This window comes from Carassius carassius, chromosome 21, assembly GCF_963082965.1.
Source record: "Carassius carassius chromosome 21, fCarCar2.1, whole genome shotgun sequence".
In the NCBI taxonomy this organism is placed as follows: Eukaryota; Metazoa; Chordata; class Actinopteri; order Cypriniformes; family Cyprinidae; genus Carassius; species Carassius carassius.
In genome coordinates, this window is record NC_081775.1 from 21,602,844 (window position 1) to 21,629,125 (window position 26,282).

General features: G+C 42.2%; 1 protein-coding gene across 6 annotated transcripts in view; it reads right to left on the reverse strand.

The window, feature by feature from the left end:
- The window catches only part of nfic (nuclear factor I/C), a 111,372-nt gene that overhangs the window by 35,087 nt on the left and 50,003 nt on the right, over nt 1–26,282 (reverse strand). The gene's annotated exons all lie outside the window — the stretch shown is intronic.

Here is a 26,282-nt window from a genome sequence, read left to right on the forward strand (position 1 = left end):
TTTTGTTTTATGTCCCGAGGAATGTCAGCATATGAGTGTGTGGTCTGTAACAAACAAATAAAAGATATGCTCTAACAAACAATGCTTCTTTCTTATCACAATTACTCTCATAACAACATAAATTACATTAAAACTACTGGCTTCCCCGACCATCAACCCAATGTTACCATTGAATACAGCAGAACATGAAACATAATTCACAGCTTACATGTATAATAATTATACATAATTACACAATTACACTGTACTGAATGAAACTCAAATACTACTATACTTCACATTAGCATCCATTTTGTGTCATTACTCTTTCCACATCACTATCTAAGCAAACAACAATCAACTAAGCCCGAGTAACAGTGAAATTTGTAGTACTTACTTTCTCTCTGGACGCACACAACTTTAAACACTCATAAGAACATAACGAAGATCAAAACTGTATTTAGTGGAGAGCCAGCCACTAAATGGAGAGCCAGCGCTCCATACTGTTCGACCTTGCTTCCTTTGGCAGATGTCCGATGGCACTTGGGATGTTACATGCCCACTGACGGATTTCAAATCCTCCCGATGACAGAGTCTCCCTGAGTTTGTCGACCAATCCTCTGGCTTCAGCTGCAGTTGGCACGCTCTGAAGCCAATTATCAACATAGAAACAGCGCTCTACAGAGTCTCTGACACCATCCCCTGGAACACTGTGATCTCTAGCATGCCGTTGAAGAGCAAAGGTGGCACAACAAGGTGAACAGGTGGTGCCAAAAGGCAGAACGTGCCATTCGAAGGTATCAGGGGGATCCTCTCGCTTCATATCTCTCCACACAAACCTGAGAACTGGCCGGTCTTCTGGCAGAAGCTGGACTTGGTGGAACATACCCCTGATATCTCCACTAATTGCTACTGCTTGTTGCTTAAAGCGCAGCAGGACCCCAAGGAGAGATGCACCCAAGGTCGGTCCTGGAAGAAGGGCATCATTCAGATTCAGTCCACGAAACTGGTAGGAACAGTTGTAAACAAGCTGATTCTTCCCATTATGGCTAACTAGGTGATGAGGTATGTACCATGATTCACCAGTCATTGAGATCTCATCTGGGCCCAACTTCTTGACAGCTTCTGATTGTACCAGCTGATTGATTGCCTTACAGTAAGCTTTGGCACATTGAGGGTCCTTAGCCAATCCTTTCTCTGTACTCCTCAAGCTCGGTAGAACCGCCTCTTTTTTTAATGTATGGAACAGGGGCATGTCTCGTTTCCGTAGCAATGGAGTAGCATACCGAAAGATACCAGCAACTTCAACCCTCCTTGTCTTTGCCTCCAGGTGCTCTATTGCCTCCTTGTCTTGCTTCGACCTCACTGCCATCTTGTCCATCTGAAAAGGTAGCACATCCATCTGCCAGAGTTTCTCAACATTCCTCATCAACTCTGTTGTCTGTGGTGAAACACTGGTAAGGAGGCACTGTTGTGCGCATGCTATCCACTGGATGAGCTGAGTTGGCCCCTGAAGCGTCCAACCCAGTCTTGTACGGATGGCTGCCGGTCCTCCTGGAGGCCCTAACCTCACTGGCTCGACTGGAGTGAGCAGATGGGGGTGATCTGCTCCTATCAATACAAGTGGCTTGACATGCTCGAATGGTTCAATAAGGAGGTCTGCCAGATGCTTATATTTCCTCTTCAACATGGAGATGGGATATGAGTGATCTGCCAGACTGAGGCGCTGAAGTAAACGCCTCTGCCACCTGAAAGCTTCTTCTGGGATGTGCAAGGGGGTGATATGCAGAATGAGATGGATGATCCCTTCAAGGTTTGGACATCCTGTCGTATTGTGCGAAGGACAAGATCCTCTGGTCTACCTTGCAAACCAAGTCGGTCAACAGCTTCTGGAAGGAGCATTGTGCGTTCCGATCCATCATCCAATACCGCGTAGGTGTCAAGAGTACGGTCCTTGTTCCAAAGAAGCACTCTCACAACCTTTAATAGGACATGAGTGGAAGTTGATGGCCGATCCAGGTAAAGAACCTTGGTACCGTTGTTCACTAGACAACTCTCTACTTTGGGTGGCTCTGCAATGGGACGGGTGTTCACTGTGGAGAACTCTCAAGTGCTTCCCTTGGCACAGGTCACAGAGTCTTTTGAGGTCGCACTGTGCAGCTTGGTGGGACCTCCCACATCTCCAGCATCTTTTATTCACCTTGATCCACTCTATGACTTCCTCCCTTGTGAACTTCTGAATGGCTGGGCACTTATTCAGAGAATGTTCCGAACTCTCACAATATGGGCAGTACGGCTTTATCTTGCCTCTCCTTTTGAAATCTGAGGAACTCTGACCATCTTGCTTTGTGGCCTTACTACCTCCAGAGCTCTCTGCCCCATGAAGCACGGTAGCCGCTGATCTACTCTGTCGCTTCTCAGCTTTGTGGCTCAGTGACCCTTGGAGTCGGGTGTCAGATGGGGTGTCATAACTTTGACACAACGACTCATACTGGAGCCAATCTGCTAAGTCAAGCAGGGTATGAGTAGAGCCAGGTCGATGGAACATCTGGTGTCGGAAATTGGCCCTCAACTCAGGCGGAAGTTTCGTGAGCAGCCGTGCAACGTGTGAGCCGCATCGCAGCTCAACTTCTCCATCATAGCCAGGGTCTTTAACATGCCCACTAACAACTGAACATGCAAAGCAAACTTCTCAAAGGCTGCTGTATCACCCTGCCTTATCTCTGGTGAGTCCATGACAGCAGCAATCCTCTTTGAGGCAACTTGATGTGGCTGCCCAAACTTCTCATTCAATGCGGCCATTGTGTCCGAGTACGGCATAGGTGAATTGATGAATGAGTTGGCTATAAAACATGAGAACCTGATATTTGAAGAGCTCAGTGGCATCCCTTGGCAACAGATTCATTAGGGCGAGCTTCAGGCGGGAGAATTCCATGGGGTCCCTATGGATGAAGAGGGGAATTTTCGGCGCTGGCCCATGGTATTTTTTTTCTTTCACCATAGCTGATAAAGGCTGGTATGGTATGTCTTGAGAGTGGGTACGATAACTCATGTGAGATCCTGGTACGTGTTTAGGTAGAGGCCCAGATTTAGCGGAGTCCAGAACAGGAGGAGAGCTGATGCCTGGTGAGTAAAAATGCGACTGGTGAAACAGAGGCTGAGTATCATGAAACTTTCTAGCTGGTGGTCTCTTAGGGGTTGAAGACAGGTGACTTCTAGTTGCGGAGTTAGATACAGCACTATCTCTGATTAGCTGGAGTTCCTTCATCATTCTATCTATCATTGTGACCATCTGTTTCTCCTCACCCTCTGGAGGCATTGTCGGTGGTTCAGCAGAGGGCCATGGTGGAGGCGGTAGCCAGTCGTCATACTCCTCTTCTTCCCTTCGGGTCGGAAAGTGATCCTTTACAGGAGGAGGTGGTACTGGCCACGATTCTTGTCGTGCCCCCTGCTGTGTCCTAACTGAGGCTACAGGAGAATGCATTTCCCTCTGAGTACTCCAAAGCTGTGCATGGCTGCTCTGCCTGTCCTCTTCAGATCGGCATAATGATGTGTTCTCTCTACGCATCTCATACAGCTCATTCTCGTCCCCTGCAAAGGGTGTTGGACTATATGTCCACTCTGCAAGTCGGCTAGTTGAACGTGTATCATAGCTGGGAGAGTAGTCTTCATCATGCTCACTAATATCGGAGTCCCACTGAACCTGACGAGGGGACCTTGTGATATGTGTTCTTTCAGTGGGCGTCTTCATAGCTGCTCCCTCATGGTGAGAGCTCCACCCCTCTAGACCATGCATATGCTGTAATAAACTTGTACGAGATGAAACCTGTGTCTGTTGTCTCATTGGACCAACCTCATAGTCCTCAAGATAATGTGGCAGTCTCCGCTGCCTTTTAGGTCGAGTCAATTGGACCCAGGATGCTTCACCGTTTTGTTGCATATTCCCGGAACAGCTTGTATCCGGCTCGAAGGACCTAATGTAGCTGAGGGGCTAAGGACTGTAAGGTGCTAGCTGTGGCTAATGAGTTGAAGCTGGGCCGGGTGTGTCGCTAAGAACACCAAAGTCGGAGAAGGAATCCAGTTTAACGGATTTATTTATACAAGCATATGAAGAGGGGGAGCCAGATCTTGATTAGCTGTATTAAACAGTACTCTCTGTGCACAGATCGAAGATGAGCATGAATATTAAGTGATATCGTCTTTGCTTTATGTCCTGAGGAATGTCAGCATATGAGTGTGTGGTCTGTAACAAACAAATAAAAGATATGCTCTAACAAACAATGCTTCTTTCTTATCACAATTACTCTCATAACAACATAAATTACATTAAAACTACTGGCTTCCCCGAACATCAACCCAATGTTATCATTGAATACAGCAGAACATGAAACATAATTCACAGTTTACATGTATAATAATTATACATAATTACACAATTACACTGTACTGGATGAAACTCAAATACTACTATACTTCACATTAGCATCCATTTTTTGTCATTACTCTTTCCACATCGCTATCTAAGCAAACAACATTCAACTAAGCCCGAGTAACAGTGAAATTTGTAGTACTCACTTTCTCTCTGGACGCACACAACTTTAAACACTCATAAGAACATAACAAAGATCAAAACTGCATTTAGTCAGGGAATTTCACGGCTCATTCTCTCTGAAGATGATGCTGATACAAGACTGGATTGCAGTGCGAGCGCTCTGAAGCATCCCCCCGTATGAGCTTCGCTCTGTCAAAATAAGAGTCCCCGCAACCGGGACGAGAGCGCTCTTATCCATCCGCGACGTAAATCAGTGTCATTAGTGAGACTTTCACACAAACATTATAAAAAACATTTCTTCCAAATCAACAAAACAGAATATAGAAAAATAAAATAAAAAATGACATAATATATATATAAAATGATAAAAAATATAAATAATTTCTGCCACATAAAAATATATGCTAAAATTTAGTGGTCTTTTTATAGGCTACAGAAAATCTTAACAGGGTAAGTGAAAATCTGAATTATTGAACAACTAGTCAACTACGCCAGCAAAATATGAATATAAAACATACCAATAATAAGCATTTGAATGATTACTCTTGATTTTATACATGCTGCAGTTTTGTAAATGGTAATCATAAGCAAATTGTAACCGCATTAGAACTGGACTCTGGAGTTTCCCAAATATAAGCATATGTTCAATGAACAGAAACCTCTGACATGCTGGCGTGTGGTTGATCATGTCAGCGATAGCTTTGGTAATCCGAAATAAGAACATGTTTCTATATAAACAACAGAGAAAGCGAACACACTGTATGTTTTCTATAAATCACTCACAGGTTACTGATACAGCCATGCATTCTGATACTCTGATGAGCTGAGGCTCAGCCAAATGGCTCATAAGCCTCGTAAACGAGAAACACATCGTATCAAAGTGCTGCAAAACCATTCAAATATTCTCTTTCTTTTCAACTTGTTTGGCAAGGCCGAGCATAATCTCATTGAACCCTCTTCACTGGCAGGGCACAGGGATTGTGTTGCCAAAGTGTAAACTCATTGAAGCAACACAATAATGACAAAACAACCTAATCCAACCATAAAACCTTCCCATTTGTGTGCGTTCCAGCTCTTTGCCACACGGATGTGAGGGAAAACGCAGATAAACACATAAAAACGAATTCGAGCCAAGAAGCGGCAGAGGATTTTATGAATAGGGAATGAAAGAATAGAGGGGTTACCACAAGGACTCTGGCAGGCGTTCAAAGAAAAGCCAGTAAAAAATCTCAAGCTGGATAAATAAATAAGAGAGCTCCCTATCAGATGGGCTGCAGGCCACTGCCAGTTCAAAGCCGAGGAGAGTCTGACCGGCTGCACACGCTTCATTACGACTCTCACACGCTTTGTGGCCTGCAGGACTCAGAGGCCAACCACAAACTACTGCTCAAGACACATACAAGCGGCAATGGAACTGCCACGCTGGTGCAAATTTCTTACATCAATTTCTTATAACTAATTCAGTAAAAGTCAAAGAGAATTCGAGTTTGTGACCTGTTTTTCTTCCATAATCTGACGAATCAAAAACTGGTTACCCAAGAGCCTGAATGGCCCAAGTGATGTAACCAGAAAGTCTTTTTTACCTTTGGAATAAAAGCTACCGCTGAATAAATCACAGCAAGCAGGAATGTGCATTAGAAAAAAAATATGGTCAGTTTGGATTTTATGTTGACTTTAACATCACAGCTAGTCTTCAATCCGCCCACTTGGATAATGATGCCAGCATAATTTTCCCCTGCCACAAAATATGAAATGTTTTCTGAAAATACATGTGCAAAGTGCAGCCTAATTATGTTGTTGTAAGTAAAATACACATGGTCTGGGGGAAAAAAAGAAAGAATTATAAACCCTACAAATCTTCAAAATTTCAATGACATTCCAAAGGAAGCGTTTGGATCCAGGCCATAATACTCAATGTTTTGATTATGAAAAATTGGAGAGGCTTTAAACAGTAGGAGACAGATGGATGCTGAGAGGTCTGAAGTCTATTCCAGAGAAGACGAGCAATGCTTAAAAGTGCGGCAAATTAAAAAATTAAAAAAATAACCCGACACAAAACATAAACAAACATGTCTGTCATCGTTGCGATTCTTTGCAGGCCAGGATGATTAGTGCTGCCAGCTACACAGAGGGACACGCTCCAGTTCTCTCTCTCTCTGCTTGTCTCCTCCATGACTGTCTTCAGAGTCCTGTATGCGCCTGCCAAAAGCTGCGGCGGTTTCTAGGCAGGCAGCCCTCAGACCAAATCTCTGGCAAGGAGAATCGGAGGGAAGGAAAAATAAAAGTGTCAGTTTGAGGGAGATATTGGCACAGAGCGCCTCTGACACATCTCAGTGTCCAAAAGGAACAGTGAAGCTGAAGACACCAAAACATAAAACGTAAATAAGAGAGGAATTGCTTCAACCGAGAGCTCCTCATTTCGTTTCCGACACAAGTCCAAGAAGAAAAAGTAGAAATGTAGATGGAAAATATGATGCAATACTAAGTGCTTGAACGATGGCCATTTTCTTTGTGGTGCAAGGAGTAGTGTTTGCCATTTTGTAAGGCGACTTCTCAAAAAGTGACAGTCATGAAAAAACAAAACCTAATCCAATCGTAAAACTCTTTTTCACACAAATCTAAGGGAAAACGCAGGTAACATTCACCATGCAAATAAAATAAGAATGGCAGTAGAAATGCAGACGGAAAATATGACGCAATAAAATGTGCTCGTACAATGTCCATTTTCTCTCAAGCACGCCATTTTGTAAAGCGCTCCAAATTTGAAACGCTTTGGTAGTGTTCCTTAGTCGGACTGGAACCTGTCGTGCGATCTGGACACGTAAGCCTAGTCAGTTAGTAACCTGAGAAAAGTTCTCTCTGACCTATCAGGAGGACGGCTACCTTCTTCAACAGAACCATAATTTTTGCTGCTAGCTTCTGCTTCGTGTAATATCTTTAGCATGTTGATGATTTAATGGCCCCTTGCTTCAGAATTTTTTGTCCTTGTATTTATTTTCCATACTAAAACTGTCACTGCAGTAAAAGTGAGGTTGCTTCCAGTGAAAGTTGTTTCTATTTCTTTTCATGCAAGCTACATTTCAGGCCAGGAATCAGTCATCGACACAGCCATTTAAGTTTTTTTTCCCCTTTTTGGCAGACATTTCATGAGCAGAGAGGAGGTTTGCCGTTGGCAGCCATTTTAGATCGCTCTTTCTGCTTTCTCTCCCTTTCTCTATCTCTCACACTCACTCTATCCCTCCCTCTTTTTCTCAAGCAAGAACAAAGTACAAGTAACCGTACTGAAGGGTGCCAGCTTGCCCGTGTGCCAACTTGCTCTGTTCAGGGCAGGAGAGAGAGCGAGAGAGAGAGAGAGAGAGAGAGAGAGAGAGAGACAGATAGAGAGACAAATAGCGAATGCTAAAAGGTTGGCAGTGAGGAATAAGAAAGTTGGAGTGGGCAGAGAAGAAAAGTCAGAGAGAAAGTCTGAGCTGTGGAAGTGACCTTACGTGAAAGACATTCCTGTGCACTGCCTCAGCCATTAGAGTGACTAACAGCTAAATAACAACATGAAGTATTACACAGTTAGTCATGGCAGGAAGAGTGAGCGAACTTTCTCTCTTGCAGACCCAGAAGAAAATAAACATAGTTTGCAGCTGAGCTCAGAATGTTCCTCTAGAAATCCAGCACATCGACACAAAGAACCTCAACACTTCCCAAATGCTCTAAACACGTCATCAGTAATTAGGGTCATCATGAGGTCTGCAAAATATTGTGTGATCTCACACTCATTTTTGTTGAAAAAATATGCCGTTAGCATAATTTTATAATTTCAAACTTGTAATAATGTAAATGTGATAAAAATAGTAATGAAGTAGTGTATACACATTTATAATGTTACAATGTTCAGAAAAATTAAATACCACATAAATGTTGTTTTGAACATTCTATTATTCAAAGTATAAATAGAATGTATCAATGTATCAAAAGTATCAATGTATCAAAATATAGAAATGTTTCTCAAGCAGCAAATCAGCATATTAGAATTATTTCTGAGGGATCATGCAACACTGGCTGCTGAAAATTCAGCTTTGCCATCACAGAATTAAATTAAATTTTAAGATTCAAACAGAAACCAGCTCTTTTAAATGGAAATATTATTTTACAATATTACTGTGTTTTTCATAAAATAAATGCAGCCATGGTGAGCATAAACACTTGTCATGCATAAATATCTGTACATCCATAATTATTTTAATGGCTTGAAATGTACATAAGAACTGAAGCATATCCGTTTACATAAAGTTATTATTTGTAGACATAAAAAGCAACTGCTACATCTCTTGTGGTTGAAGAAATGAAGACCCTAAATAATATGAAATATTCAACACAAAAACACAAAAAAGGACAGAAAAACAAACAAAGGCATATCAAGTATCTCAGAGAAATATATATACAATTCAACACTTCAGGCTACTACATCTTTTGATATTTCTACAAAAATTTTTTTTTTTACTATGCCTTCATGCTTCATGTCAAATTGTATTGTGCTTTATATTTGACTGAACTGAGGCAATTCTCCTAAACTCCCCTCTCTCAAGTAGAATTTTAAAGTTAACTTGAAATACTCAGTTTATTTCTATGAATCAGTTCGAAGAAAAAGTAAAATAGGCTCCTCTGCAGGTATAATGCTGTCACTTTAATTGAGATCCTTATTGATTGTCAGTCAGATAAATACTGCACTGATTGTAAAATAAATAAAACAGAAGCTTTAAATAAATTCCTCCTCATTAACATGTAATGTGGCTAACTACTAACTGCAGCTTTACTGTTATTTTACCACAGTGCAGTTTATATGAGTGCTAACGTGTGTCGGTGTGTGTGCCTTCAGCCTGTAATGTTTCATTTCCAGCTATATCTGAGCTAATCGAAGGAGACAACCTTAATAAGGCGGGTGTACATGGTGCGATTCTGAAGATCAGAACATCGTGAGCCCTCGCGTGTCACAATTGAGTTTATCCGAAAAACCTTACGGAGGCAGTCACACACGACACAAATTTATTACGATTTTACAAATTCTGACGTAAGCATTACGTTTCACATAAAATTCATAAAACTATGGATTCTTAGGATGAAATAGTTTTCTTTGTGGCAGCTATGGCTTGTTGTGACGTCCAAAAAAAGAAACGAAGACATGGCAAAGAGAATGGCTGAAAAGCAGAGAAAAGCATGGACTTTCAGTTGGCTTGAAGTGAGAAGGCTATTTCTGAATTTCTGCTTGTTTTCCCAGAAATACAGCAGGTACATTCATTCATAAAGCTGAACGGCAAATTTGGCACAATTCGGAATAACAAATAAAAAATAGAGCTGTATAATTAAACAAAAATTAGTATATAGACTATTTATATACACAAAATGTGGTTTTTGACATCTTCTGGTCAACTTCACATGGATCTGCAAATCGTCTTGTTCAACCGCAGATACGCATTTATTTTTTACATGTTATCGGGAGGTTGGAAGGTGGTCGTAACATTCTCGGATCAGCCCGTAATTATTCTCACATGGTACAAGCCACGACCATGCGAGCATCTGTGATTTTCTCCCAGGAGAAAAAAATTGCCTGCAAGCTTATAAGACAGCAAAAATCGCACCGTGTGCACCCCACTTTTAGTCACACAACACCCCAGCATTCTCCATCACTGAGAGGAAGAGGTGCTATTTCCATCAGTGCAGAGCCAATGAGACAGATTGATCGAAGGGAATTCAGTCTGCCGAAATACTGAAACAATTATGAGCTGTTCTTTTACACTGCAACTTCGGAATTTAGTATGAAACATAGAGCCGTTCGGCCACAAGTAGACTTATGAATCTTGTTTAAGCACCCACCATCTTGGAACACTTTCATGGTGGCACTTGCTAAAGCTAGCAAAAAACAAGAATATATTGATGAGAAATACACAATAACTTTTCAAAGTGATCAAACGTCAAAGAAATCCCCTGAATTTGTAGGAGACAGAAATAACAGAGACCAGTTCAAAAGCTCTTTCAGCTCTGGACCTATAAGGAATCAGTAATTTTAGAAGACCACAGCAATCAATCATAGGACCCCAGCAACTAAACAGCAACATGCTAAAAACACACCTTAGTGTTGGACCACTTTACATTTTCTTAAAAACAAACAAACAAACAAAAAAAAGGTTGTTGTGTATTTTATCCATTTAAAAGTAGATGAATACAATGTAGCTATGCTGCAAATTCTGAGCTCTCAAACTTAAGGAAATCAATGAGCGAACTAATGCCAAAAATCTTGTACTGATTAGATGTGAGTGCTGCTCAGACCAAATGGAGTTTAGATTTACTCCAGGCTTTTGTAAAGCATAACACACCACAACATAACAACAAAAAAAAACAATGAAACAGTGATGCAATGATTTTAAAATTTTGTGCATTGCAGATTAGTTAATTATTATTGTAATGGACAATATTTGAAATCTGTACAATTTTGCATTGAAAATAGAAATAACACACTGACACACAAACACACACACAAATACATGAAATGTTTGTGAACAGAGATACAAAAATAATTTATGAAATCTGGTAGACTTTTGCTCACAAATAAACAGGGATGTTTTGGTGCAGGTACCAATGAGAAAGAATACACACTGTTCATTTACATATACTACTGACATTGTAACGCACCAAAGCTGGTTGAAAATCAGCAAAATCAACAGCACAATGCAGCATAATACCACAGTGCAATCAATAGATGTGTGTCCTAGACATCATGGCCTGTTATTCTGATCACATCACTGCCATCGTTTAATCCTGTGTATCATTCTCTATCGCTCTTTTTATCACTGCTGATCAGTTTCACAGCTCTGATTTCATTGCTGATGTGTTTTCTGCTGAGAAACAAACACAGGGAATGCAAATCTCTATAAATCTCTCTCTTTCCTGTTCTGTCTGTGTCTCTTTCTGTCTCCGGTGAGTGTGGGAGCTGTTGGGCTAAGAGTTATTGATCCTGACCGTGGCCATCACAGCCAGCCAATAAATCTTTAACATCTAGAGAAGAACCAAATGAGAATGTGAAACTGAAAAAGAGTGTGGGTGTGTGAAAGAGAGAGTCTGATAGGGAGGGGTCTCTTGAAGCATTTAACATTCTGGCGGACCGCACTGGCCCCTGGGCCTGCATGGATATGAATCCACTGGGAAACATTTAATGGGTTATCTTAATATCTTAGGAATATCAGTGTTCATCTAAATTCATTACGGACCCTCTAGATGGACGAGCGCCAGGGTAAAACAGAAAAGAAGTGCAACAGCGAGTTTAGTTTTTCAAGAGCGGCAGGTGTAAACAAGCAAAAAATTTTGCAACAGTTTTTGAATCGGAGCGGAGAGGAAATGTTGTAAAAAAAATGCAGCTGTGCTGGCTAAATTTTACATTGTACAAATTGTACATTCCCTTTCAGTCGGTCACTCTCGACGCCACGTCGGTGACCGACGAATATGGGATATCGCTTCGATAGACCAATCTACTTCGAGTGTAAACTAAACGAGCCAATGCACATTGGCATGCAATTATTGCATCCAGCTGCCGCTGATCACTGCGTGAGTATAAGGAGGCAGCAGGTGCAATGCATTCCAGCTTTTCGCTACGGAGCCGAGCGTTAGTATCGCTCTGCTCAACTGTGTCTGCTGTGAACTACGAGTTCAGCATGTTCTCGGAAGCTTCGTGTGTTGGCGAGACGGCGCTTCAGTGGCGGTAGTTCCTGTGTCGAGTGGATTGCACACTTCAGGCTGCACTACCCCTGTCGTGTTGCAAGCGGCCAATTCCCCTGTGCGCCTCAGCACTAAAAGAGCATTTCCTAAAGAGCAAATTATCTCTAAAAGAGCTTCACGGGTGTGTCTTTGTAAAGACGACGGATCTTCCTTATAAGGATGCCGTTTCACCCGTGCGTTTCTGGGTGCGGTCGTTACCTGGCAACGGGTGATGGTCACAAATCGCTGCCTCACGTGTCTGGGCGTCGAGCAGGCTGAGGTGGCTTTTGTGGATGAGTCATGTTCTCACTGCGGGAATATGACCATCTCGGAGCTGCGAACCAGGCTCCGCTACCTTCAGGGGGGCAGAGTCCCGTTGCCGCGGCCACGATCTGGGGCTCGTTCTGGCGGCCGACAGATGAGAACCACTTCCGGCAGTAGCGCGGGTGGTTTGAGGGTCACAGGGGTGGCAAACCCCGCAGGGAACCAACCCTCTGGGGACCACCACTCCTCTTGCACCTCCGATCCAGAGGAGCAACCCACGGAATGCGCTGGGCCCTCTTCAAGGAGCGTACCAGTGGTATCCAGTGAGACTCAGAGAGCAGGGTGTTCGCATTCTCAACTACTTAGACGATTGACTGATACTAGCACAGTCTCGAGATCAGTTGTGCGAGCACAGGGATGTGGTGCTCTGGCACCTAAGCATGTTGAGCCTTCAGGTCAGCTGGGAAAAGAGCAAACTCTCGCCGTGGCAGAGGATCTCTTTTCTCGATATGGAGTTGGATTCGGTCGAACAGACAGCATGCCTCACAGAGGAACGTGCACGGTCAGTGCTAGCCTGCTTGAATACGTTCAAGAGCAGGACAGCGGTCCCACTGAAACTCTTTCAGAGGATCCTGGGGCATATGGCGGCCGCGGCGGCACTTACATCGCTCTGCCTATTACATATGAGACCGCTCCAGCACTGGCTTTATGGCCGAGTCCCGAGGTGGGCGTGGAAGCACGGCACTCACTGAGTCCAAGTTACACCGGCCTGTCGCCAAAGCCTCACTCCGTGGTCAGATCTTGCATTTCTCTGGGCAGGGGTGCCCCTAGAGCAGATCTCCAGGCATGCTGTGGTTTACACAGATGCCTCCACCACCGGCTGGGGGGCCACGTACAATGGTCATGCAGTCTCAGGGGTTTGGACGGGCCCGCAGCTGCAGTGGCGCATCAATTGCCTAGAGTTGTTAGCAGCGCCCCTTGCCTTGAATCGTCTCAAAGGTCTCTTACGAGGCAAGCATGTGCTGGTCTGAATGGACAACACTGCGACTGTTGCGTACATCAACCGACAAGGTGGTCTGCGCTCTCATAGCATGTCGCAACTCGCCCGCCACCTCCTCCTTTGGAGTCAGTAGGTTCTGAGGTCACTTCATGCCATTCACATTCCAGTCCTGCTCAGTCGTACAGCCGACAAGCTGTCTCGAGCAATGCTCCCGGGAGAATGGCGACTCCATTCCCTGACGGTCCAGCTGATTTGGAGGCGGTTCAGAGCTGCTCCGGTAGACCTGTTTGCTTCTCCAGAGACCTCTCACTGCCAGTTGTTCTACTCCCTGACTGAGGGAACTCTCGGCACGGACGTACTGGCACACAGCTGGCCACAGGACCTACGCAAGTATGCGTTTCCCCCAGTGAGCCTTCTCGCACAGACACTGTGCAAAGTCCGGGAAGACGAAGATCAAGTCTTGCTAGTAGCGCCGTATTGGCCCACGCGGACCTGGTTCCCCGAACTAGTGCTCCTTGCGACAGCCCCTCCTTGGCCAATTCCTCTGACAAAGGATCTACTGACTCAGAGATGGGGCACCATTTGGCACCCGCGTCCAGACCTTTGGAAACTCCATGTCTGGTCCCTGGACGGGACGCGGAGGTTCTAGGTGACCTACCCCAAGAGGTAGCGAACACCATCACTTCGGCAAGAGCACTGTCTACGAGACACGCTTACGCCTTGAAGTGGAACCTGTTTGTCGAGTGGTATTCTTCTCGCCGAGAAGACCCCCGAAGATGCCCAATTGCGGTCGTGCTGTCCTTTCTGCAGCAAGGGCTGGAGCGAAGGCTGTCTCCCTCCACCCTCAAAGTCCAGGTTGCTGCTATTGCTGCGTACCATGACCACGTGAATGGGAAGTCTTTGGGTAAGCATGACCTCATCGTCAGGTTCCTTAGAGGGGCCAGGAGGTTAAATCCATCCAGGCCCCCTGTATACCCTCTCGGGACCTGTCTCTAGTGCTTAAATCACTACAGCAGGGCCCATTCGAGCCTTTGCATTCAGTTGAGCTAAAGTTTCTTTCATTGAAAAATCTGCTCCTGCTTGCACTGGCCTGCATCAAGAGGGTAGGGGACCTGCATGCATTTTTCGGTTGATGATTCGTGCCTAGAGTTCGGGCCGGCTGACTCCCAGGTAATCCTGAGGCCCCGGCCTGGCTACGTGCCCAAGGTTCCCACTACACCCTTCAAAGGCCAAGTGGTGAACCTGCAAGCGCTGCCCCTGGAGGAGGCAGACCCAGCCCTGGCTTTGCTTTGTCCCGTCCGATCATTAAGGTGCTACGTAGACCGGACACAAAGCTTCAGGACCTCAGACCAGCTCTTTGTCTGTTACGGAGGCCGGCAGAAGGGGAGTGCCGTCTCTAAGCAGAGGATGGCCCACTGGATTGTGGATGCCATAACCCTGGCTTATCAGGCTCAGGATGTGCCCTGCCCGTTCAGGTTGCGAGCTCACTCAACCAGAAGTGTTGCATCCTCCTGGGCGCTGGCTCGTGGCACCTCGCTGACAGATATTTGTAGAGCTGCGGGCTGGGCGACCCCTAACACGTTCGCTAGGTTCTATAGCCTTCGTTTAGAGCCCGTATCCTCCTGTGTTCTCACCTCAAACGGGTAGTGGCACTGAGAGGCCCCGGTTAGTGTCGGCTTGCTTAAACTGCCCCAGAGTGTCCGTACTGTAGACCATGTTGAGATCCTCCATCACCCTAAGCAGCTGGACGCGGTGGAACGTCCGGCGCCAGGCCTTCATGATGTATCTGTGAGAACCATGGAAGGGTGGGTTCCATATTGAGACCTAAGCGGTACTCGTATGTGTATAGTCCACGGTATAGCCCTAGAGCCTGTGTTTCCCCGGCAGACTTCTGCCTTTCCAAGAGGGTTTTTAAATCACTTCAAATTTCTCTGTTTACTCCTAAATGGATACTATATGTGTATTTGCCTCCGAGACCTCCTTCCGGGAAGGATGGGGATTCCGCAGCGTCCCGGTTCCAAGCGGACCGGGTACGTTTTCCCAGTGTTATCCAATCTCACCCAGTGAGGTAGTGCTTTGACAACGGTGAGTGGAGCTACTTGTTCTGAGCCCCGGCCTATACCTAATAGGGGCGCAGGCGGCTCGCACAGGGCACTGGAAGGGGCAGCACCCATTGCGCTTTGATAGGGATCCCATATTTGTTGGTCACCGACGTGGCGTCGAGAGTGACCGACTGAAAGGGAATGTCTCGGTTACGTATGGTAACCCTCATTCCTTGTAGGAGGGAACGGAGACGTCCCGTCCGTCGCCATGGTTGCTGTACCGCCGCTGAGCTGCCGGGTCCCCGGCTCGGCTCCTCAACGAAAAACTGGAATGCATTGCACCTGCTGCCTTCTTATACTCACGCAGTCAGATTTATTTATTTAATTTAGGTTTTACCACTAAGGCACAAGTCGTACCAGATAGTTTTCTTTAGAAGCCGCTTTCTATTCTCTGTAGCAGTAAGTGTCTGCCTATCATTCCCACAATTCAATTTAAATGTTGCAGTTTCTAATCAAGTTATCGCCAACTGGAGAGTAATTCAATTTGATTTACTAGCCAAAGCCCATTTAAACTCGTGTTTGGTGCTTGGTGAGTGTCAGTTCTGGACCCTGCATGCAGTACTCTGAGAAAGATTGTACAAGAGTGAGAGAGATAAAAAGAAGAGGAGAGAGATGGAACGTCTACTCTTAAATCTTTCTCTGAAGTTGCTGAGGTAAGGAGAACAGGGTCGATGCTGCAAAGCTGACGTTTAATGAAGGAAGTCTGTGCTTTTATGCGGTCCGACTAACTGGTGTCCTATACAGAGAGAGGAAGAGAGACGATGGAAGGATGGGTACAGCATTTATGAAAATAATGTTTCTTAAAAATAAATGAAATTAATGCTATAAACTCCCTCTAATAACAGGTAAATTAACTTACCTGTTGAAATTAATGTTAATATAAATGCTTAACTTTTTAAGCAATTCTAGTCTGTTAGACCTAGACAAAAACAAAGGTAAACATAAATATATGACCACTGGCACAAATAATAATAACAATAATAATAAACACAACCATTTGAAATTGATATTAAAACCCGATATTATAATTATTAATATGATTTTTTTTTATTCATTATGCATTATTGTTATTACTATTATCTATGCCAGTGGTCGTGCTTTATGTTCACCTTGTCCAACAAACTGTATATAATATGATATATGGTAAATATAATGTGCATCATGAATATATATAACACTACTACTACTACTACTACTACTAATAATAATAATAAAGATTGTTTATGTATTATTGTGTGAAAAATAAAACTTACTAAGACTAAACATATTAGTGTGTTTCAATAAAAAATCTTATTGGTCAACCTAAAATATTAAATAATACAAATGAAAAATAAAATAAAAATAAACAGAAACCATACAGGTGAAAAAATCAATACGTTCTCCGTGAGAATGGAAAAATAAGCATTCAAAAACAATATTTAGTGAAGACAAACCCTCACAAATATGCAACAGAAGAGGTGGGGACGATGTCTAACAGCTGCAAAATCCAAATGACAGTCTTTAACTTCTCGTCTCAACTACTGGGGGGCCTGTGAGGAAGGAGTGGGTGCGGGACGCTCAGTGGGACTCACTAAGGGGAAAAGGGTAGGCGGAGGTAATTGGTACAGCTGACCTTTTCTGCAAGATTGCAGCTTCCTGTGGCATAGGGGTATTATGGGACTGCCTGAGTCGGACAGTAATAACACACTGCAGCTATTTGCTCAATCTGAACCTATGGACAAATCACTGCCAGCTGGAGGAAGACAGGCAGGGATATACAAGATTCACACTGCAGGTGCAGACACACACACACACACACACATGCTGCATGTGTTACAGCCTGACATGATACCTCAGAAGCATATCTACCCTGAACTCTCAGTTAAACTAACCTAAACTGTGAAAGATAAGAATTTAAGGATTTTTATTAAAAGAACCAAAAACAGTTCCTCTCAGAAACTCCCCCTTTGAGGAACACGTTTAATCCAAACAAAAAACTAAAATTAATCAATTAAAAATAAGAAATAAACTTTAATGTGACAAACACCCTTGAAAGACACGTATCAAAACTAAACAAGTCCATTTAAGATGGACAGCTATTTTCTATATAGGTAGGCATGATTACATCTAATTTACTTCAACATGGAAAGACAAAAATCTCAAAAACGCTGCACACATCCTACATTAAACAACATCAAACAGTTGATCATCTCTCTGAAATGGAAGGAGGGAATACCATTCCTAAATTGCACTCATATTTCTGATTTCTTAACGCTATTATGCTGTATTATTATTATACCGTAAATGTAATGTGCATTATGACTATTCACTACTATTACTACTACTACTACTAATGTATAACTCCATCAGGTGGATTGTCTTTGTCCTTTTCTTTATAATTTATATGGGTGGTGTTATTGCAGTGGATAAGACACATACCTTTGGTGTGAGAGACCCAGGTTCGAATCCACTGTGAGACACCAATGTGTCCCTGAGCAAGACACTTAACCCCAAGTTGCTCCAGAGGCGTGCGACCTCTGACATACATTGCAATTGTAAGTTGCTTTGGATAAAAGCATCAGATAAATGTAAATGTAATGTCTCTTGTGCTATGCCGAACACTGAAGCTAAATTCTAAGTTAAATTCATCATTATTTTCTTTGAGCCCCATCAATCTCATACATTCACAGGTACAATAGTGTCATGTTCTGCTTTTAAAATAAACTAGTAGTAGTTCAATGCCAAACCAGCATTATTCTGACTCATAGGGCCATTAAACAACAATAGTTATTGAGGCTGTAGTTGAAGAGGGCACTCTGAGGCCTCACTCGCATTGTAAGTAAAGAATTATAAAGCTCCTATTTTTTTCTGCTTTTCCGCAAGCCACAATATAAAAACCAGATGTGAACTGCATATTCCTTTCAAGTTATTTTTGGATGAGTTTCATAGACATATTAAAATATATATTTATATATATATAAAATGGCTTAAACCACCCACCATAGCCTTTGGATCAGGTATAAAGCACTCTCTCTGCAATTTGAGCATAGCATGTCATTTGTGAGGACCCATGCAGTGCGCACAAACGCTGGCACGTGAAATTATGATTTTAAATGATTATATGCACACACGGAATTTATACAAATTATGCGCACATGCAAATGCATCTTTGGGAAAACCTTTAGCAGCTACCAGTTCGTGCCTCCGCTATCCACTGTTTCCATGATTATGGGGATGAAGTTGAGAAAAGACTTAGTTTGGGTTTCCATCAAAACATTCGCTGACATCTCTAATTGGCCGTCAGAGCTAACCGGAGAGCGGAGGCTACAGTAGGTCATGGCAGACGGGCCGATCTTGGAGGGCACATTTCCCAGCTCTCCCTCCATCCCCATTCCGGGACTGGAAGCAGGGCAGGCTGTCTGGGTGGGCGCTGGGAGGGTGTTTGGTTTGGAGAGGGCTCCAAGGACCCTCTGGGTTACTTCCAGCACTCTCCCTGTCTCTTCTCGGCACAGGATTCTTTTCAAATTGCGGTTTCTTAGGGCCCAGCAATGCGGTCAGAGATCCATAATAAATAGGAATTTTCCTCCACTGAGGTCGTAGAGGCTGCAATCCCCTCTGATCTGACAGCCGGGTTCCCGCTCTTCTGTTATGGACTTTACCGGAATGGACCGGACACGGAGCCAATCGTGAACAATTCAACAGAAACCACAACAGCATTGGCTGATAACCTGCTTTTTACCTACATAAACATTTCAAAATTATGGCATCATCTAACCCTCTTTTTTTTTTCTTCCAATCCTGAATGACTTTCATTATTATACGGAACATAAATTAGATATTTTCAACTGTTTTTGTCCAGGAACCAATGGAACTTCATTGACTTTCATTGCATGCACAAATACACTCCTTTTTTTTTTTAAATGTCAAAATACATGTTTGGAACGACATCAGGGTGAGTAAATGATGGCGTGATTTTAAAAAAGCAACCTCACTTGTCTAAAAGACCCTGAAGACATTTGGGAGGTTATTATTATCATTATCATTGTCACATTGATAGATATGGGTTTATGTAAAAGGTCAGTGTCACCAGAAGGGGGCAGCGTTGCTGGAGCCAGTGTCGTATTGACAAAGTGAAACTGCCTGGAAATTTCCAGTACTAATATTTTCACTTCTAAAAGTTGTTTTTGATGTTTGCAATTTAGTTGCAGTACACTGTAATGCAGTATTTAAATTCCTTCTAAAAATGTCTATTGAATCTTTTTATTCTCATTATACATGCACGACCAGACCAGCTATTTAACCCACTAAGAGACTAGTTATTTATATACCATAAAGAGCCTCATAAAACTATCACACAATGTTCCCGCTACAATGTGTCAAGAGTTTGTCGTGCGTGTGCCACATGTCATGTTCGTTCCTCATGTGAATTGGAGGAACCATAAAATCATGCCGGGTGTCTGAGTGTGGTAACCACCCTGGGTGGTTTGTATTGTGGTAGAGAAAGTGGTTTGAAACACAGATACACACTGGTCTTGTCTCTTTCTCTCTCTGTCTCGGGGCTCTTGGATCCTCCAGTCCTCACGTGGCAGCCTCCGCTGCTTCAGTGTGGCTTGGCCACATGCAACATGCTCTTCGTCCAGCACTGATGAGGGCTTTCCTCATTCAGAAAGCTTGGAAAACCTACACCGACGGCTGTGCAGGCCAAGCCCTGAGATCTCAAAATTAATCTTCATTGTTTAGTCTATTCAAAGCACAGATTTTAAGTCGTAAGATTTTAAAACCGAAAAGTTTGTATTAAATTTAATTGTGTCAAAAGAAAGTTAACTAGACTTACAGAACTCATGCAAGTGCTGCACTGTAGACCTCAAAACAACTCAATGGTTCTTCAAAAATAAAAAAATAAAATAAAAAAAATAATCCATCCAAAACTGTTAAGAGTAACAGTATTTTGCCAGGTCCTCAGAAATGTAACTAGCTAAACTAAAACAACAACAAAAATTTGCTATGCCAAACTGAAAAAGCTAGCTAGGAACTAGTCACATTCATGCTATATTTTACCTAATTAATACATTTTAACTTTACAATAAGGTCTATATTTTTTTTTTTGCATTAGTTAAAATAACACAAACATTGTAAAGGCTATGTTAACAGTTAAGGTCCTGTGAACTTTTTTGAATTATAAACAATAATATTTTTATTAACTAACATTAACCAAGACTAATAAATTTTACAAAAAATATTGTTTGTTGTTAATGTTATCTAATTGAATGTATTAACTAATGTTCATAGTTCATCTGAAAATTATGTCAAAATCATTTACTTACCCTCATGTCATTCCAAGCCCATAAGACTTTGGTTAATCTTCGAAACACAAAATAAAACATTTTTATTGAAACCTGAACCATTTCCGACACTCACACATAGAGAACATCACATATAGTAAACAATGAGGCTCAAACCTCTCAGGTTTCATCAAATATATATATTTTTTTGTGTTTCAAATATTAACAATAATCTTGGTTTTAGAGCATTGGACACATTTACTGAGCCACTTATTGGATTCAGGGAAAAGATTCAGGCAATGCCAGTTGACATCTAGAATCTAATTCCTGACATATTGTTAGGTAAAATGTAATGCTCAAACATCAGCTCAATGACTTAAAAACTAGCGACACTTCCACCCAACTACTAAGAAATGTTGCTACAGTATTTCTAGCTATGCTCCTGCGTAACAGTCACGTATCTGAAGGATGTCAGTTATATCTTTTCTCCCTTTTCCTCTTCTCTCACCCTCTCTGGGTCTAGACTAGCGTGTCCCATCTGTGCAGGTCGCAGGGCGGGTCGATTATCAGCTCAGACAGTGATCTGCTCCAGGACTCTGCTCTCTCTCTGATTACACTGGCTGCGCATTGCAACCGACGTTCTAGCTGATTTAGTAGAAACAGGCCCCCTCTGATCCCCCTGCTCCGTTTCTGTGTATAAACAACCGTATAAACCGTAATCAACGTTTAACAGCAATGCACCTCAAAATAAAAGAAAAGTCATGCATGGCATTATAATGTGGAGAACCCTTGAAACAAACATCCAGACAATGTCCATTGTAACTTCATATATACATCAGAAAAAATATTAAATACACTATAAAATCAAATATATACAGTATGTGGGAACAATATGTCTATTATTTGTATATTGAATATGATACTGTCCCATTTAACTAGAGACAGAGAAAAGTGGGTAAGACAGGAAGAGCACGCTGCACAGAGATTACAACAGTGACGTAGCGCAGCTGTCCTCACATGCCCTCTCTTCAGTAGAGGCTGCCTCTGCCCCTCCTTTAGCAATCTCACTTTCCCTTGCTCTCCCTCCCATCGATTTTACCTCACTCCCTTTCTCGTTTTTTTATGATATGCTTTCTGCTACAATGCTGCAATGTGGCAAACATTAACATTAACCTCAAGCCATCTGGACTACTCATTATAAAAGAGCAATATCTGCTTTTCATCCCCTCCCTCTCTCTTTTACTATTTTTTATTTCCCCTCAAAGCCACATTAACCCACTTCAGCAGTTTCCTGAATTTTGTCCAAGTGAACGCTGCAGCTGATGAAAAGAATTATATATCATGTAGTGCTTTAAAGTGAAATACCATTAATGGTGACCATCAAAGGTGGACAACACTGTTGTATTTTCGGATGAAACATCTTACAAAATGAACACGGCTTGTAACATTTGTAAAATGTTTACACATTCAAACATTTAGCCAACAAATTATTTTAATAATTTACTGTACTTTTGATCACTAAATGTAGACTTGGTGAGAGGTGAGAATTCTTTCAAAAAGCATTTAAAAGAATCTTAGCAACCCCAAACTTTTGAAAGGTAGTGTATCTCTCTGAATATTAAGCTTTAGGACAAAGTCTTTATAATACTAAAGAAATGACATGTTTAAAAACCTGTCTATATAAGCACTAGTGCACAATCTATAGTTTATTGCATACAATAAAAAGAATATATGTCAAACCCAAACTCTGTAAATGCCACTGTCAAGCCATGATTAGGTCACAGCTAACACCTAAACCAGATTGTGATTTAAAGCAAGCCACAAATGTCACCATTAACTGCGGCTTTGAGTAAATCAAGCCAGTTTTTGTCTGTGGAACATTTCAGCCAAATTTCCATTTATCAGTGTGGCCTCCATCAATCGTAAAGTAACACGCAGTGAAGACAGACATGAGAGCAGAGCCCCTACAGGGCAGAGGAGCCGGTCCTAGAGAGTGCTGCAGGGATCCGGGCGGCTGAGTTATAAATAGCATGGAAAACCCTGATCAATATTAGAGAGACAGACAGAAAGAGTCAGCCAAGAAACTCAATCTCCAGCGTCACACAAGCAAGCGTCTGGCCCTGAGTGCCTGAAAGAAGTCTTGGCTATTGCAAATACATACGCTCGCAAAAACAATCGCCCACAAATACACACAGAAATTGGGTTGTGATCTGTACCGGCCTGTTAGTCTCGGCCTAGCAGAGGTTCATTGTAACTTCACTTCAATAAAGTTTCATGCACACATAGGATCAACTTTAAAGAAGACCCCATGAAATGGCTTGAAAAGTGCATTTTTCTTTCCCTTTATTGAAATTTTCATAAAATCAGGAAGCTGCCAATATATCAAATGGCTTAGAGTGAGATTCTCATAATACATAGGAACTGATTGGACAAAAATGTGTGTATGCCCCCTGAGTACAGTATGAGCAACAACTCATTAATAGGTCATTCAAAATTTTGAACCAGATGTGCACATTTTAAAAGTGCATTAAAATTGTATTTTATTTTAAAATATGTTAACCAGTCAAACTTAATTGAGTCAAATTTAGGAGTAAATTACGAAACTAATGTACTTTTTTAGTATAATTAATTTGGTCTTTAAGTAGAGTTGTACCAGAATTTTGACTGCTGTAAATTTTCCGATGACAACTCCATTAAACACTATTTAATATATAAGAGAATATTGTGAACATATTGCCTGAAAATATAAACAGAAACCTTTTTTTTTACTAGAAAACAAAAACAAAAAAGCAACATGCATATAAAATGATCCAAGTGTAATCATATTTACTGTAATCCAAATACTTCTGTACAATGTATAATTGTGTTTGCATTTCCCAATATTTTCTCCTTGCATAGTGGCTGATTAAGAAATAATTTTTCCCATTTTCAAATAGATAACAAACACACATTCACTTGTCGGTCCCACAAATTAGTACAATGAGACCATAGAGTTACAACACTCACATTTTTGTGGAAAATAAATCCACCAATGGCTTAATTTGTGTTGTTTTGACATGAAATAGGAAATTAAAATGGAATGCTTTGACTTTAAGATAAAGGTTTGATGATAACAGGTTCTGTTCAGACTTAAAATTAAAGACGTTTCCCTATGGTTCATAATAATAAAGGACATTCAACGTGCAAAATCTGTTCATACAGTCTATCCTTTGCGCAAGTATACGGTCTTCAAATTGCTGCAGACAATAAAAAGAATACAACTCAAATTCCTACTCATATAGTCAAGTTTCCTCTGAGCGGTTATCTATCTAGCATGCAGTTTCAGAGTAATTTATGGGGCAGAAATACCCAGAACAGGCTGAGGGGCTGAGCGAAGCTTTGCGGGTGGGGGGTGTCACGGAGGAGCGCAGCTGTGTAACTCAAACCTCCGAAACAGCTGGTGCCAGCATTTTCTCTCTCCATCTAATCCCCCAGCATGCCATTTTATTCCAAATAAACAGCCCTAGAAAATATTCCATATTTTCAGGGTGGGCTTAAGCATCCAAGCATAGTTAGGCATAGTTTTTCCTGCCCTCAATCACTTTAATAAGGAATGGGACTGAGACTGAAAGTGAGAGAGAGAGAGAGGAAGAGAAAGAGTGGAAAGAGTGACCTCTCTTTCCAGGCCAATTGTTTTGGGTCTCTTGGCTGATCCCTATAAAATTTGATCTGGATTATATAAAGAAACGTTAAATTGCTCCCTCGAATCACTGTGAAAATGGGACCCTCACGGTAGAAACACTCCTCTCAATTAAACAAATTTTTACCTCAGGAATGCTATAAAATGCAGGAGAGGTGAAATATGTATCTGTGCATTTAAAACCAAGACAATATGTTTCCCGAATGCTTTAAATATCACTGACTTTGCCAATGTCAAGAAAGAGCTTTTTATATTTTCCCCCAATATAATCTGTCTGTTCTTGTTCAAGACAATTTAAATACAGCCTGTCAATTTAATCATCTTTAAAAGTTTGAAGGCACCTTCCCACACACACCTGTTATTTTCACTTTTCTAATGTAAGAAATGAAAGAGAAGGACAGAGACATAGATAGATGGGCAAACTTGTTTTATAGTTAAATATAACTTGTTATAGATAGACTGAAAGCGGACAGACAGATAAGATAGATGGACAGACAGACAGATAAGATAGTTACATAATTATATAACTAGTTATAAAGATAGACAGACAGACAGACAGCTATACAGACAGACAGACAGCTATACAGACAGACATAGAGAGACAGACAGAGAGACAGAGCTAGACAGACAGACAGACAGACAGACAGACAGACAGACATAGAGAGACGGACAGAGCTAGAGAGACACAGACAGATAGATAGACAGACAGAGAGAGACAGACAGACAGACAGACAGACAGACAGAGCTAGATAGAGAGACAGACAGAGCTAGAGAGACACAGACAGATAGATAAATAGATAGATAGATAGATAGATAGATAGATAGATAGATAGATAGACAGACAGACAGACAGACAGACAGACAGACAGAGACAGACAGACAGACAGACATAGAGAGACAGACAGAGCTAGATAGACAGACAGACAGAGCTAGACAGACAGAGACAGACAGACAGAAAGATATTTTCCTATTTTATTTTTATGTTGTGATTATCTATGGTCCGTGGGAAGGATTTCTATTAGGATCTTGCATCTATTTGTGGTGGTTCAGCTCAGTGTTCCGTACAATACGGTGTGTGAAGCACGGTTGTTTTGGTCCATGGTGTAGCACACAAAACCTCCATTCACTAGCAAAGAAGGACTGGGGGTTTCCCTCTCTGCCCGTAAATATAGATGCAATTAAAGCTGACAACGACATAGACTATAGAAAGGGCAGATATAGAGCAGTGTGAATGAACAGCAGGATGAAAGCCCATGTGTGCTCGCGAGCGTATGGCACACCAGCCTGCGCGCTTGTAATTGTTCTTCGTATTCAGACAGCTGCTTCTAGCTCTCTTTACAACAGCTGTAGCCAAGCTGAGTGGAGGTTTTAATCAAAATGTAATGAATTAGCCAAGTGTGGCATGGTGAGACAGTTGAGTAAACCTAAACAACCATATAATTTCCTCTGTTTCATCCTCCGGGCCGCATGCCAATCATGCCATTGGTGCTGATGTCATTGTTCAGTGCCACCAGTGATGCTGCCTGCTGATGCCAGGACTAGCAGTGCCCCATGCAGCATGCGGGCAGCTGTCTGTGGGCAGTGAGCAGAAGGGAAGCGAGGGGATAGAGCGAGGCAATAACACAAGACACAAAGAGACTCTATTAAACATAACCGGCTGCACAGTTTAACTAAATTACCACATAAACTGGACGGTTTTGTGGAA